The sequence below is a fragment of the Ambystoma mexicanum genome, chromosome 5p, assembly GCF_040938575.1.
Source record: "Ambystoma mexicanum isolate Mex_15411 chromosome 5p, UKY_AmexF1_1, whole genome shotgun sequence".
Taxonomy (NCBI): domain Eukaryota; kingdom Metazoa; phylum Chordata; class Amphibia; order Caudata; family Ambystomatidae; genus Ambystoma; species Ambystoma mexicanum.
In genome coordinates, this window is record NC_090930.1 from 1,017,627,247 (window position 1) to 1,017,642,813 (window position 15,567).

General features: G+C 48.7%; 1 protein-coding gene across 1 annotated transcript in view; it reads right to left on the reverse strand.

The window, feature by feature from the left end:
- Positions 1 to 15,567, reverse strand: part of BMP6 (bone morphogenetic protein 6) — a 561,752-nt gene that overhangs the window by 28,019 nt on the left and 518,166 nt on the right. The window lies entirely within an intron of this gene.

Below are 15,567 nucleotides of genomic sequence, written 5' to 3' on the forward strand. Positions count from 1 at the left end.
TGGTCAAACTGAGAGGACAAATCAGACCCTTGAGCAGTACTTACGGTGTATGTTACAGCAATCTGAAAGCAACTGGAAAGACATTCTTTGGATAGCCGAATACGCATATAATAATTCGGTACACTCTGGAACTGGCCACAGTCCTTTTTATACTTTGTTTGGGCATCACCCTCGAACCTCAAACCTTGACTCACCTCAGAACCTCGGAATGCCTGCAGTAGAACATCTGCATTCTACAATTACCCAAGCCTTCAAAGAGGCAACTACGCATTTACAACAAGCCAAGAGAAAATACAAGGAGAATGCTGATCTACATCGGAGTGAAGCACCTCCGTATCAGATTGGGGATCAAGTGTGGTTAGCTACCAGACATTTACCACTCAAAGGGCCTCGAACTTTTAACCCAAAATATCTGGGACCTTATTCTATTACGGCAATAATTAACCCAGTGGCTGTTAAACTTGATTTACCAGCTAGTATGCAAATTCACCCTGTTTTTCATGTGTCACTTCTGAAACCAGTGGTACCCGGAACCCGACTACTCAAACCTCCAGAACCTATTCTAATAGATGGGGAGCCCGAATTCGAAGTGAAGAACATTTTAGACTCAAAAATGTTTAGGTCAAAACTGTTCTACCTAATTGATTGGAAGGGGTACGGACCTCAGGAGAGGTCGTGGGAACCCAGCGACCATGTGCATGCACCTCGATTAGTCAGGAAATTCCACCGACTCTTCCCAGACAAACCAAAACCCCCGGAGGGAACAACCTTGGGAGGGGCCTTGGGGGGGAGTGCTGTCATGATGCCCGCTCCCGGGGAGCCGGTTCAAGCCCTGCGTCCCCGAAAGCAGACATCCAGTCCCCAAGGAAGGACCCAGCAACCCCATATAGGGGCCCTTTGGACAGTGTCCTGGAGCCTATGGCGCCAGGCTCATAAAAGACATCAGTCCTGGCGCCATAGGCGCCAGGCTCATTATGGGAGTGCTTGGGTGCATTTACCTGATGCAGACCATGCTGCAGGATCCCGGCCTCCTTGAGGCCTGAAAGGAACTACTTTACCTGTGGGACTAATTTACCATCCGGGCGTGGTCGGGAGGATACATACCTGATTGGAGGAAGGATACATACCTGGAACTTCTTCCAAGGCTATTTAAACCCCACCCGAACAGCCACACGTGCTTCGCGTTGTTCTGCATCTAGCAGCTGGACGCTCACTGTGTCTGCTCCTGCATCCTGACTTCTGCCACGCCTGCCAGCATCCTGGATCACCTGCAAAGGAAGAGAAGAAGAGAACAGAAGAAGGAAAAGTCCTTACCTGCTAAATCCGCATCCCGGAGACATCTTGCCGACAATCCTGAAAAGGAAGACTTTTATTTAAAAGCTCATCGCTTTGATCGCTGCAGCGCCGCATTCCACTCACCTTTACAGGGCGCCACCATGTTCAGCAGCGATCATCCGGATTCACAGTCACGCCCCAGCGCCTAGGGAGAAAAAGTCCAGAACAAAAGGTGAGAGAGAGAAGGGAATAAGGAAAGCTAAATCTCCATGTTAAGACTTACCTGTTGATTAATTCCCTCTTCATTTCGGGTCTGCGCCGCATCCTGGCATTTCCGGACCCCGGCCCCTAAGGGGAAAGAGAGACATTAGCGTTAATGAGCCAATGAAAAGACATTACCAAAAAACGCTCATTAAAGACTTACCTGATTTCTACAAGGATTTCACCTCTCATCTCGGGTCGGTGCCTGTTCCCCGGCATTCCGTACCCCGGCCCCTATGGGGAAAAAGACACTAGCATTAGTACATTAATGCATGGACACAAGGGGAACCTCTTATCAAAAAACTTACCTGGAAGCCAAGCAAGTTTGGTTCTCACCAATCCGAAAATCCAGTGAAGTAACTGGATACGAACGCGTCCCTGCATCAGAAGCAGGATGGAGAGCTCATCCTTCCAGACCCTAAGGTGAGACTCTACGAGGAATCACAGAAGGATTTTGAGGAGGGTGAGAGGGGAAAGTGGGCGGCCGATTGCATTACCCCGCAGAAAGTTAATCTCCTATTTTCGCCTACAGAAGGATACTTCTGCGAGCCAGACAAGCCAGATTTGGGGGCCCGGTCCAGTCCGTCTTCCGAACCCTGCGCATCACCTTAGAAGAGGTCACAGCAGCGCGAACCAGGCCAGCGCCTCCGTGGGAGTCAGGTGAGCGTTACACCAAGCTTCTTTGAGGTCTTTGGGGACAAGGCCTGACCTGAAAGAGGCATTGATGAAGGCAGTGAGGAAGGGAGCCAGGGCGTGAGAGGAGTATTTGATAAGTTGAGCAGGACAGGCATCACCTTTGCAGTTGGATGGTTTAATGGATTTCAGCAGGGTAATGGCCTCTGATTCAGTGATGTCTCTGAATTCGAATGGGGGCGAGGGTATTGGTGCTTGCGAGGTAGGTGCTTTGCTATGCTGGCTAGCTATTAGTTTTTCTAACGTTTTTTGGTGGCCAATGATTTTGGCCTGAAGGGTATTGAGCTTGTCAAGCATTGCTGATTGGATGCTGTTGCACCATTTAGCATCCTTGATGAGTGTGGGAGGAGGAGTAGAGGGATTTTCCAGTTCTCTGAAGATGGAGAATATTTCTTTGGAGTTGGATTTGACGTCATTGATCCTAGTGTTAAATGAAAGGGCTTTGGCTTTGATGACATTATTTTTATATGACCTGTAGATGGTTTTGAAGGCCTCGCTATTGGTTTCTGAGGGGTTGGCTTTCCAGGTAGAGAGGGCGGATCTTTTTTCTGAACGTTGCTTGAGAAGCTCATTGGAGAACCAAGAGTTGGAGTGCTTAACTTTCTTGGCTTTCTTGTGAGTCAGGGGGTAATGGCGTCTATAGCTTTGGTGATGATACTTTTGAAGGTACTTGCGAGAGTTTCTGGGTTGTTGGAGGTGGGCGTTTATAGTGCAGGAACCATTAGGAACGGCGTCAAATTTTCTACTGTAAGTTTACGTGAGCTCCTGGTGAGTGCTGCTGGGCAGAGGGTCTGAATGGGGACGGAGTCTTTTTTTGTGGAGAGGTTGAATTGGATGTAGTGGTGGTTGGACCATGGGATGGGATATTGGCAGTGACCAGGATGGAGCAGTTGTGCTGGTTGATCCAATCCACGGTGCGTCCTTTGATATGGGTGGGTTCAGTAATGGTGGGAGCGAAGCCGAGGGTGGTGAGGGCTTTGTCAAGCGCTTTGGCATGATGGTCTTTAGGGTCATTGAGACCTAGGTTGAGGTCAACCAAGAGGATGGTTTGGGAGGTTTTTTTGATATTGTCCGATAGTGCGTGGCCAAGGGAGTCTTGGAAGTCAGTGCAAGGACCAGGTGGTCGGTATACGATATGCATATTGATGGTGCAGGTGTGTGACACATTGATTTTAAGTGGGAGGTAGTCACAGTTGAGCCCAGTTAGTCCCTGGTGATTCCCTAATGCTTAGGGAGTTCTTGGTTATGAGGGCGACACCCCCTCCTCTCTGGTTGGAGCGGTCTCTCCTATAGATAGCATAATCAGCGGGGATGGCTAGGGAGAGTGCTGGTCCTGAGCTGTCATTCAACCAAGTTTCCGTAATTACAAGTATGTCTAGATTGTCTTTGGTTTTTATGCCTTTGACCACAACATATGCCAGTATATAACACATACTCATGCTGGCTGTGGCCATACATGCCCATGCATGCTGCACCAATATTTGCCAGTATAGGCAAATAAGGACTCCCAGTCAGTAAAAAATGCAATGCCACAGAAAGAAAGTATATACAGACTCACTATACCCAGATAGGCCAGTTTACCAAGTAATAACACTCATGTTTGCTTTTACCCTTGATGCAAAGAACAAAAATGCCATGACACAGACAGACAGACAAAGAATATATGGCAAGACTGGAGCCACCAATGTAAGCCAGTCTAGCCACGTAATAACACTCCTCATAATTGCTTTACCCTTGATGTCAAGCAAAAAGTAATACATGCCATGCCACAGTAAGAAAGTAAATGAGCACTGACACCAGAGGCCAACCTATGCACATAATAGAACTTCTCATGTTTGCTTTTCCATTCCAAGTAAAAGTATACTTTCTTAATTTGCGTGGCATTTTTTAATTGCGATCAAGAGTAATGCAAACATGATAAGAATGTAGATCACTCTAGCAGGTAATGATACTTGTCATGTTTGCATTACGCTTGATACCAGGTAAAAATAAAAATGTAAATAAAATAAATGCAGATTGGCACTACTAATGAAGGTCCAACTAGCCACGTTATAACACTTTGTTTGCTTTTCCCTTGATTCCAAGTCAAAAATGCCATGCCACATTTATAATAGTGCGAGTCTGCACCTACGTTCTTAATGTGGCATGGTAGTTTTTACTTGCCATCGGGGTTAATTCAAACATGATAAGTGTTATTACCTGGCTTGACTAACCTACATTTCTTTCCCTTCCCCATTCTCATGTGTGGGGTGTTGCAAGGCTCCCCTGATTTCCCTCTGCTATTCGTTATCTATCTAATGACTCACGTTTTCCATATTGAACAACTTTGACATCCAAAATCGTTGCTATGCTGATGACTGGGGGTGCTGGAACCCACCAAAAGCTGAGCAACCTGGAAGGCCAAAGTTTTCACTCAGATTTTTCAAGGGTAGAACTCAAAGTTGAGTACTAGTCCTGCCTTTGAAATGGGAGGCAGAGACTAGAGAGGGGAGTTTGACTAGTCATTCACAAGTTTAAAGCCATTCTAAACGTTTTGATAGTCTTCATACGGTCTAGCGCGCTTCCTGCTTTCTCTGTGGTTTTTGTTTGGCTGTCAAAAAAGACGTGGACATGACAGTATCCCAAATTATTGGTTTTGGAGTGCTTTTGGCGAATTTAGGAGAGTTTTGAAATGTTTTAGTTGCCGATTCCCTCTTTGATTCCCTGGTGCTGTTTGTGTGTGTTTTTAGTGCCGTCCCTAATCTTCTGATTTTTCAATTTCTCCCTGTAAAACAAAACCAAGACACATGTTGATTTGTTCCTTTTTCTATTGGTGTCATTCAAAAACAAGTGTCAGAACACCCTCCTTTTCCTGTGTTTGTAGAAACCTTTGTTTGAAAAAGCGATGTCTTCCTGTGGTTTTTATTATTCAGACACCTTCCCTACTGTTTGTTTGTTCTGAGAAAACGTTCCCATTTTGTGAGCCTCGTATGCATCCCTGTATTGGCCTTTGTCACTTGTTTTGCATATTGACAGTTTAGGCAATATGACCTTTTATTTGGAGAGAGTACTGGTAGGAGAAGGTAAGAAACTGGGCTACTCATCAACCTTCAATTTAGAGGATGAGGTAGTCAGCCAGGAGCGGGAGACTGAGGTGGACGGAAGGACGGTGGCTAAGACAGCCTATATGGGGTGGGTGGAAGGGGCTCATCATTTGTAGGGGCCATGTTGGGGCAGGGAGACTGGGACAGGCCAAGCAACTGCAGGAGCTGGTTAGGTGCAGGGGGAGGATGTGGCTACCAGTGAGGATGAGGATGAGGATGAGGAGGAGGTTGTGCTTGTGGAGGGCCACTCCGAGTACCTGAAGAATGTGAATGTGCACGTCGACCTTGAAGTTGGTGGCGAGAAGGTGCTACGAGAGCAGCAGCGAGAGGTAGGCCCAGAGGTGCAGGGGATGATGGGCAGAGCAGGGGGTGGTGGTGGTGCTGCAGGATACAAAGAATCAAGATTCCCTAGCAGATGGACTAGGTGGAGGAGACTGTGCCACTGCACCCGTGCCTCCCTATGCAAAGGGCCAAGGCAGTCTCACGCTTTTCTCATGATGGTGAAGGTGGGTCAGAAGACATCACCACGTATTGTATTGTACTTGTCATTTGTACAGTGCCATTTTACAATTATTGTAGTTTCAATGCGCATTTAGTGGGAACGCCCTCAGAGTACCAAAGTGCTGAATGTTGGAGATTACGGAGTAAGATTAGAATGCGTGTGCGCATTTGGCCAAAAAAGGCTTAGCAGGGCTGGCCAGGCTCTGGTAGAGAAGCAACCCATATGGTCAGACATGTGGATGGGTGCTGAGAGGAGTAGGGTGGCGTCAGTGCTATAGACGCGCTGTGTGTTCAGCGTTCCTGAATTTGTTGTAGGTCTGCGCTGCATTCTGCTGTCAGAGGTGTTGATGCGTGGTCTGGAGTAAGTAGGCATAGAGTTATGTGAGCAGCACAACCACATTTTGTCATAGTCCTTGCTGTATACTGATGTGTTTGCATAGCCATGTCTGCAACCAGTGGAGTGGTGTATTACATGCATCTCGCTGCCATTGATGTGTGTTTTGTTGTTAGAGTGCCTGCTCAGGTACTTGCCTTCTTCTGTCAGGATCTAGCGTCTGTGATAAAAACGGTTAGCAGCAGCGATAGTCTATGCTTGATTGATAGGTGATTTATAAAATGCTTATACACAAGTGTTTCAAGGCGCAACGACCAGGGAGGGTAAAAACAGGAGAGAACAAGACAAGCGATTTTACTAGACCTAGTATCCTTACAGATCGTGTGAGTGCGCAGATAAAAAGTGCAGGGGAGGGCAAGCAGAGAATTGCACCCAGTGGAACAGTGCCCTGGGTTAAGTGAAGGAAGGCAGGGCCTCCAAGGGGAACATGCACGGAAGTGCAAGGAAGGCCAGGTGGCCATGTAGGAGGGCCCAAATGTAAGTGCTAGGGACTGGGCAGGGCTGGGGGCAGGTGGCCAGGCAGACAGTCAACATAACTGAGCAGGAGGAAGGGAAGGATAACAAAGGGACGGCAGAGAGAAAAGGAGGTGGGCAAAGGTTAGCAGGGGAGAGGCAGAGAGAAGGAAGAGGAGAAAAGGAAGGACTTGAGGAGCTTCTGGAACTTACTTAAGGAGGTCCAGCTCAAGGCTCCAACTAGTTGCCAAAGGAAGAGCAGGGGTTGTGCTTCCAGATTCTTCTTGGTGGGTCTGGTGACTGAATTCAAAATGGGGCTGGTTCAAGATGTTTGGGTCAGAGGGTGTGTTTTTTGGGAGATGAAGGTACATGTCATGTTTGGACACAACAGTTCATCCATGTTGTTATGTGGATGTTGGTTTGGGGCGGGGCGGGATCCAAGGGAAGGGAAGTGACACAGGGTTAGGGGAGGAGGAAGGGAGATTATTAATAAAGGAGTTTGAGACTGGACGCATTCTCTGTGTGGGCCTCCCATTATTCAGCAGCGGTGCTGTGCTGCGCAGATAGAGCATCTCGGCCGCCTGAGAAGACCTCTCTCACCTCAACACTGGTGACGAGGATGGCAGACCTGGCGTGGTCCCTCCGTGTTATTCCAATGTCACAGAGCACGACAGTGGGAGGTGTGGCCCACCTTCACTGCCCCCACGGATCCGGGCACTGCGGTGGTGTTCCATTCCTATGGTGAGACTGTGAAGGTTGGTGGTCCCCTCAGCAGACCCCCTCCCGGGCCACAGCAGTGATTTTCCTCAGGCTGCAAACTGTTGCTGCAGCACCCCCTGCTGGCCACCCAAGATATAGACCAAGTGCAGGCCCAGAACCTCCAAGAAATAAGAAAAGTTGGATTTTGAACAGTGGAGAGCAGGCCCAGAACGCCCTACAGAGGAACAGTGGGGTGTGGGCCACCCACACACAGCATCACAAAAGAGCAGCACTGCAGACAAGAAAGATACACATACTGCCAGCTCAAATCAGTACCCTGCTGCTGAAAGTGCGACACAATAAAGGAGAATGTCAGAAGAGGACATTCCCAGCACAGTGCTTGCAAGGCTCTATGAGGCATTTCCACATGGCCGAGGCGAAACAACCCAGCCGCAAATACCTCAGGCGTTCCATCTCAGCGACACAGGTAACCTGGGACTCTGGTGGGTCCGATGGATGAAAGACTTCAGAGTATATGTGAGGGCAATGGGCCTCAATGTATGATGAGAGGAAAAAGAACATTCTTACGTTGGCAGTGGGTGCTGCAGTGAGAGACATCTTCTACAAGCTGGTTGATGAAGAAAAGACCACATACCAGGAAACTTGAGAGGCTCTAGACATCTACTTTGCCCCACACACCACAGTAGACGACGAGAGACACACCTTTCACACAACCATGCAGGAGAAAGGAGAAACCATCGCCAACTATGTTATGAGGGTGCGCATCCACATGAAGCACTGCGTTTTCCACTGATACTCGAATGACGAGGCTTTACGCTCCCAGGTCATCGTAGGGTGCGAATCCACTGAATTCAAACGGAAATTACTCCAGAAACAGAGGACCCTCGATGAGAGACTAGCGATGGCTCGCACCAACTCGGCAGTCATACAGCAGGTGGTCGGCCTGGGACGGGTGAAGATATCATCGGACACCAAAGAACAGGAGAATGTTCGAAAATTGACACTAGCTCCACACGACAAACCTACACACTCAACAAAATCATGCTACCGCTGTGGCTAAGAGTTCCCCCATGAAGGCACATGCCCAGCCATCGGGGGTGATGTGGGGGTGATGACCATTTTAGAGCGGTCTGCAGGAATGCCCCAACATCGCCCGTCCTGACGACCTCCCCAAAGGGCAGCAGACGCCATCCCACACACCGACCAGAGGACAGGAGAGCGAGCCATGAGTGCAGAAGGTATCGCCCCGTGGAGGCTGAGTACACCCGCCAAAACCTTAGAAGATCATACCCGTCCCCTGACAGGAGATCCTCTCACAGACCCCGAAGGTGTGCCCGCTACGTAGAAATACAATCACAGTCGGGGAGCGATTCCTCCTCTTCACACTTTAGCCAAAGAAGGAAAGGATATATATGGGCGCTGGGGCACGAGACTGCCAAAGAACATAGCCCCATCCTAATACTCCAAGTAGGCAACACACCGACAGAATTCCTCATGATATGGGTGCAACCGTCAATGTCATGAGCGAGAAGGCCTACAATCGGTTGCCCCACCTGCCGAAATTGCAGCCCTCACAAGTCGACATCTTTCCCTACGGCTTCAACATGCCTCTGCCATGCAAGGGCACCTTTACCACGGTTTACGTGCACAAATCACACACAACCCAGATACAACTACATGTCCTTTCCATGGAAACCAACAGCGGCTGCATCTTGAGCTTCAGGATGACCATCAAAATGGGACTCGTCTATATCCTATACAACATGATGGCGCACAAATATATGGCCCTTGAAGGAGACATCACAAAAACATATCCGAACCTCTTCAAAGGTTTCAGCAAACTGTGCGACTGTAAAGTAAGACTCCACATTGAACCAGAGGTCAAGCCAGTTGCCCAGCATTACAGGTGCATCCCAATAAACATCCAAAGAAGAAGAACTGAGACGGCTACTAGACCTCCACATATCATTGAGCCGGTGGTGGGACCCACCCCATGGGTCTCCCCGATTGTACCAGTGGTCAAGAAATCATCTGAGAGGTCCACTTGTGAGTAGATATGCGCCACCCTAACCTGGCAATACAACGAGAGTGACAGCAGGCTCCGAGAATAACAAATTATCCACTTCCTCAATGGTGAAACCGTATTCTTAAAGCTCAACCTCAACAAGGGTTACCATCAGCTGGAATTAGCAAAGGAGTCCCGTTATATCACCACTTTTGTAACCCACATGGTGGGGCTCTTCCGCTACAAACACCTCAGCTTCGGCATATCGTCAGCGATGGAAATCTTTCAGGAGGAGATCTATCAGGTGATCAAACACGTGCCAGGGTGTCTAAATTACAGTGATGACATCCTGGTATTCAGGAAATCAATCCAAGATCACAATGACAACTTAAACAAAGTCTGCAGGGCCGTAGAAGCTGCCAACAAGGACAAATGCGAGTTTGGAAAGCGAACCCTCAAGTTCTTTGGCCATATATTCTCGGAGCACGTGTCACGCGCCCGGGGGGGCTGGCGCTTTTGGAATCAATGGAGGCGCTGCCTCCATTGATTTGTTCCACCACGTTTGTTTCGCTCCATGATGGCTGCTGCCGGGAGGTTCTTATTCCATCCCCTCTCGGCGGCGGTCGTGTTGCAACCCTTAGTGTTTTCCCTTCTGGGTTAATATGCTAGTGCTTTCTCTTTTTGCGGCGCTCCACCACTTTGCTTCTGTCCTTAGTACTAGCTCTGTTTCTTCCCTCTCGCTCTTATCTGTGGCAGTGGTCCCTCCCGCGCTCGCTCTCTTTCATCCGCTCTCATTCCGCCCCTGGTGATCTCTCTCTTCTCTGCTTGGTTTGGGCTTCACTGCGTTGCCTTCTTTCCCTCGCGATCAGGTCACACCCTGATCTCTCTCTCACTCTCTCGCTCAGCCCTACCTGGTTCGGTGGCCATGCTCCTCTTTGCCTTCTCTGGTTGTCTGTGCAGCCCGGCACCTTTCATAGCTGCTTCCGCTTTCAACAACGCTACTCTCTTTGGTATCATGCCTGTTTGTTTTCTGGACAACTGCAGCTTATAACTTTGCTGGTCTCGCATTCCATTATTTACCTGCGCAGAATATATCCATCGCAGCAAGGTGCCTGGAGGCTTTTTCCCCTATTTCCTTTGGCTACTCCGGAAGCGCAGTCACTGGCCTGCTGATTCCTCACGGCCACAGTGGCTTCCTTCCATGGAAGGCCTTATCTTCATTTTTAAAAAAAGGACTACAGGGCCAGGGGAAGAAAGAAGATACCGTCTCTGAAATCTGTTTCATCAGGTGAGGAGGAAGAAGGGGATTTTGAAACCAATACCGAGGATGACGAAGTTGATAGCGTCGACACCAGGGCATGAGGCCGGACCCGGGGAAGGTCAAGGCACTACAAGACATCTCGGGGCCAATGGAGGTATTGGACCTGAGATCATTCCTAGGGCTGGCCAGCAACTGTTCACGCTACTTCGAAAACTTTGCGACAATGAGTGCCCCACTGAGAGAGCTAACCAAGAACGGCCAGGCATTCATCTGGACAACCAAATGAGAAGCTGCCTTCACAGACATTCACGCCTGCATCGCCTCGGCCTCAGACATGGACTACTTTAGCTCAACCAAGGACACATATGAGACGGTGGATGCCAGCCTCGTGGGTTTGGGCGCGATACTGGCCCAATACAACCCCCAACCTCCCCACAGCAAGAAAGTGGTGTCATACGCCAGCCGCAGCCTCTCCACAACTGAGCAAAAATACTCCCAAGCAGAGAAAGGGAGCCTGGCGGTCGTCTGGGCCTGTGATCACTTCCAATTGTTTTTTTTTTCAGAAAGGCAGCCACAGTGGTCACTGATCACCAAGCCCTCCTCACCATTTTCGGCAACCCCAGGCTCAGATGCACCCGCAGATAGAAAGGTCGGGTTTCTGCCTCCAGGACTACAAGTTCTCCATCTGCCATAGGTCAGGCAAGGACAAAAACCCGGTTGACTACCCCTCTTGTCACCCCACAGGACTTTCTGCCCCAGAAAATTCCATCTCAGAAGCATATCTGCAATATATCATACCATCATACAATAACTAAAACCTTTCCCAATAGTGTGGAAGACGCTGCAAGAAGAATCTGCAAACAACCCCATACTGGCTATCCTCGCCCAGTGCATCAGCCAAGGCAAATTGAAGCATGCAAGAGAACGAACAAAACACCTAGAGGAATGCCTACAATGGGACATAAAGGCAATGCTATGGGTCCAAGCGGAGCTCACCACTACAGAGGACCAAATAATCATGAAGGGGGCGGGTGAATCGTCTTGCTCAAGTCATACAGAGGACCAAATAATCATGAAGGGGGAGGGTGAATCGTCTTGCTCAAGTCATTATGCCAACAAGTGGTCGACCTAGCCCACGAGGGATACAGAGGGGTTGTCGCGACAAAAGACTTTGGAGAAAGAAAATCTGGTTTGCAGGGCTAGACAAATAGGTGGAAGACGCCCAAAAGAATTGCGCAATCTGCAGTACCGTAGCGCCAGCACGCACCCAAATCCTCTACAGATGTCACCACTCCCGGGAGGCGTATGGGAGGAGCTGGCTGTCGACTTCTTTGGACCCCTATGAGACGGCACATATGCCTTAGTGGTGGTTGATGAATACTCGAGGTACCCAGAAGTACAAATAGTACCAACCATGGCATCTACAGGGGTCATCGTTGCCCTGGACCGCATTCTCACTGCTTATGGCAACCCTCAAATAATAAAATCGGACAATGGCCCTCCATTCACCAGCCTAGACTTTGCAAATTTTGCCCAGTATATGGCATTCAAACATTGGAAAATTATGCCACTCTGGCCCCAAGCCAATGGCATGGCTTAACGCTTCATGGGCAACCTCAAGAGAGTGTTACAGGTGGTGCACCTGTCCCACAGACCTTTGGAGCAAATATTGTACCAGCTCCTCCGTGATTACCACCACACCCCTCACAGCACAACGGTCAAATGATCGGCAACCTTCGATTTGGTCGCAGATTGCGGACACTTCTTCCACATAGGCCCCTGGAGGGCAACACCACACTGGAGGATGACGAATTGAGGGCCAGAGAAGCTGAAGAAAAACAGAAAATGAAGATTGCGGCTGATGAGAAGAGAGGAGTCAGGGAACACAGCTTCAAGTATGGTGAGAAGACTCTCGCTTTGCACCCAGCCCCCTCACAGTCACCAAAGTAAAGGGCACCATGGTCATAGCCGTGGACGCAGAAGGACAGGCAATCACAAGGAATGTGTCACACTTTAAGAAAAGCCGGGGGGCCCACCACCCTGAGAAGTCTCGGAGGAGGACGACCAAGGGAAATGGACAGATGCTGATGACCCATACTGGGGAGATTAGGAGGTTCCGGGAATGAGGTCACAGATGATGATGGTGAATGGCTTATGGATAGACCCCCCCCCATTTCCGCCCCGAACTGTCAAGGGCCAGCTGCCCTGTCCGGGCCAGGACTAAGCCCATAAGACTCATTGAAGAGATGGGTTAGCACCTGACTCTATGTTTAAAAAGGGGGAAGGTTGTCATGTTTGGACACAACAGTTCATCCACATTGTTATGTGGAAGTAGGGTTAGGGCAGGATCCAAGGGAAGTGACGCAGGGTTAGAGGAAGGGAGATTAATAATAAATGAGTTTGAGACCCAGACGCATACTGAGTGTGGGCCTCCCATTATTGAGCAGCAGCGGTGCACAGATTGAGCGGCTCGGCTGCCTGAGGTAAGAGAAGCCCTCTCTCACCTCAACAGACCAAGATAACTAATGTCTTTGAACTAAGGGGGGGATTGAGGGATCAACAACAAAAACATGAACGCCCGTGAAGTAATGGCTCAAGGCAATTAACAAGGGGTTTAGATCACATGCTTTCCAGAAATGCACGTGGGGAGGTGGTCTTGTTGATGAGTGTTAAGAACGGATTACCCAGCTCCTGTAACTTGCTCTGGTGCTAACGAGTGAATGGATAGGTGCTGGATGGTGAATATTGCGCTAGCGCAAAAAGAATGGTTTCATGGCCCATTGTATATTATTGAGGTTGCAAGTGACCATTGTAACTTGTTTATGTAAGACCAAGGATACCTGAATGAACTTAGGCCACACCTGACCAGTCAGCAAGACACAGCAATGAATAGTGTGACCGGGGTAGAGGTGCCGGTATTCCGACTACGCAGTCTCCTGACGAAAGATGGGGGTGTGTTTATCAAGAAGTACATTCACATGAGAGGAAGAGAATGCAATCTTATGAGGTGATATATAATGTATTTGATTTTTCATAATCCTACGCACTTTAAAAACTGGGCAGCTCATATGGGTCTTTTCTCAAAATCACAAGAGGGTATAGACTTGGATAGCTCATAACTGAACACACACCCAGGCAATCTATTAGACCGTTTTGTTGACTTATTCAAAACTGGAGGCTAACCACCGGCAATTGATCTGGGCAGCCCTCCAGCCAATCATTGTTCAACCTGCCATTACTGAAGGGAAGAGACCATATGCAAAAGAGGCTGGGTCCCACACCAAAAGGGGCAGTCCAGCTGGAACTGCTAGGTCACATCCCTTCTGCAAGACATAACAAGCAACCACAGACATGTTTTAGTCTTATTAGCCGTCATCAGTGAAGGTAATTGGCTGGAAGGTTATGAAATAACCTTAACCACAGGCAATTGCTCTGGGCAACTGTCCATACCATTGTTTTTCACCATGCCATGCCATTATATAAGGGAAAAGACCTCATGAAGATCAGGCTTTTTCCCGTCTGAAAATGGGAAGATCAGACCAAACTGCTACGTCCCGGCTCAGACTGACCTATAGGGAAATAGTGCAATACCCAAACCAATTACACAAAATGCTTGAGTGGGCCAGTTCTTTTGTGGCTAGTAGTTTTGACCAGTGTTACTGAATAAATATTCTTTAAAATGCACAATTTGCATCACATTTTATCAAAAAACTCCCCCTTGTGTACTACTCAGTCTGTCACAAGAGGAATGAATTGCCATTTGCAACTGTAGGCCACATTTTCATTGGTGCCCGAGACAGTTGTATGCCCCAGTCCGACCCTGGCTAGGTCACATCTCTACTGCAGAAGACCACAGGCAACGCCAGACAGGCTTTGGCTTCACTGGGCATCATCAGCAAGCGGTATCTTGGGCCCGTAGGCACAGCAGCCTCAGGACCCACGTCTGGGCATATCTGTCCTGGTTGTTTATGAATCAATCTTAACTGCTGGCATTTTCTCTGGGTAACCTTCCAGACCACTGTTTTTTTTAGCCCACCCTGCCATTGCAGAAGGGGAAAGGCCATATGCACATCAGGATGATTCCTACCCCTAAAGGGCAGTGCAGCCTTAACTGCTAGTTCACATCCCTTCTGCACGAGACCACAAGCAACCCCAGTTATGTTTCGATCTCATTTGGTTGTATGAAAGGTTGCCTAGAGCAACACCATTGGTTTAGATTAAATCAAACCCTTCCACCCATCACTTTTGTGGTTATAGTTTGTCTTCCTATGTGGGAGAGGGTGGGTCATTTTCTTGCTCTGTCACAGGGAACCGAGCTGCATGTCAATGATGAGGCCCAAATAAGTCTGGGGTTGCATGTGTTCCTGTGCAGATGAGAATGGAGCTCTGGATAGCAGTTCGGGTTGGGCTGCTCCCTTTGGTGGCAGCTGGTGCCCGCCGGGGTGTGTTTGGTGGGGAGCTGCCAGGACAGGTCATATATAAGTTACGGAGATCTCAGACAGGGCTGCGTCCTGGTGCCCGTCCTCTTCCATGCTTACATGGCTGGCATTCCAGCAAAACGTCTTCAAGCAGTCTACACCACCACAGCTGGAAACCGCCCTCTGCTCAGCATCATCTCTGTAGATAACACATTTCTGATATCCCAGGCTTCAGTCGGGTTACAGAAATTCATTTCACCCACTAAATATTTCCCAATGAAAAAACTTCAACGTCAAATACCAACGAAACCAAAATGATTCTATTTGGGAAGTCAAATAGAAAATGTGCATTGGGGATAAGGTACACTGCTTTAGAAGTAGTAGAACATATATTATTTTGGACTCTTAGGGCCTGATGCACAGAAGCGTTTTATAATGGCGTAATCTGGGAAACGCTCTGGGAATGTCGAATCCCATAATGCCGAACAAGGGCAGCGGGAGCT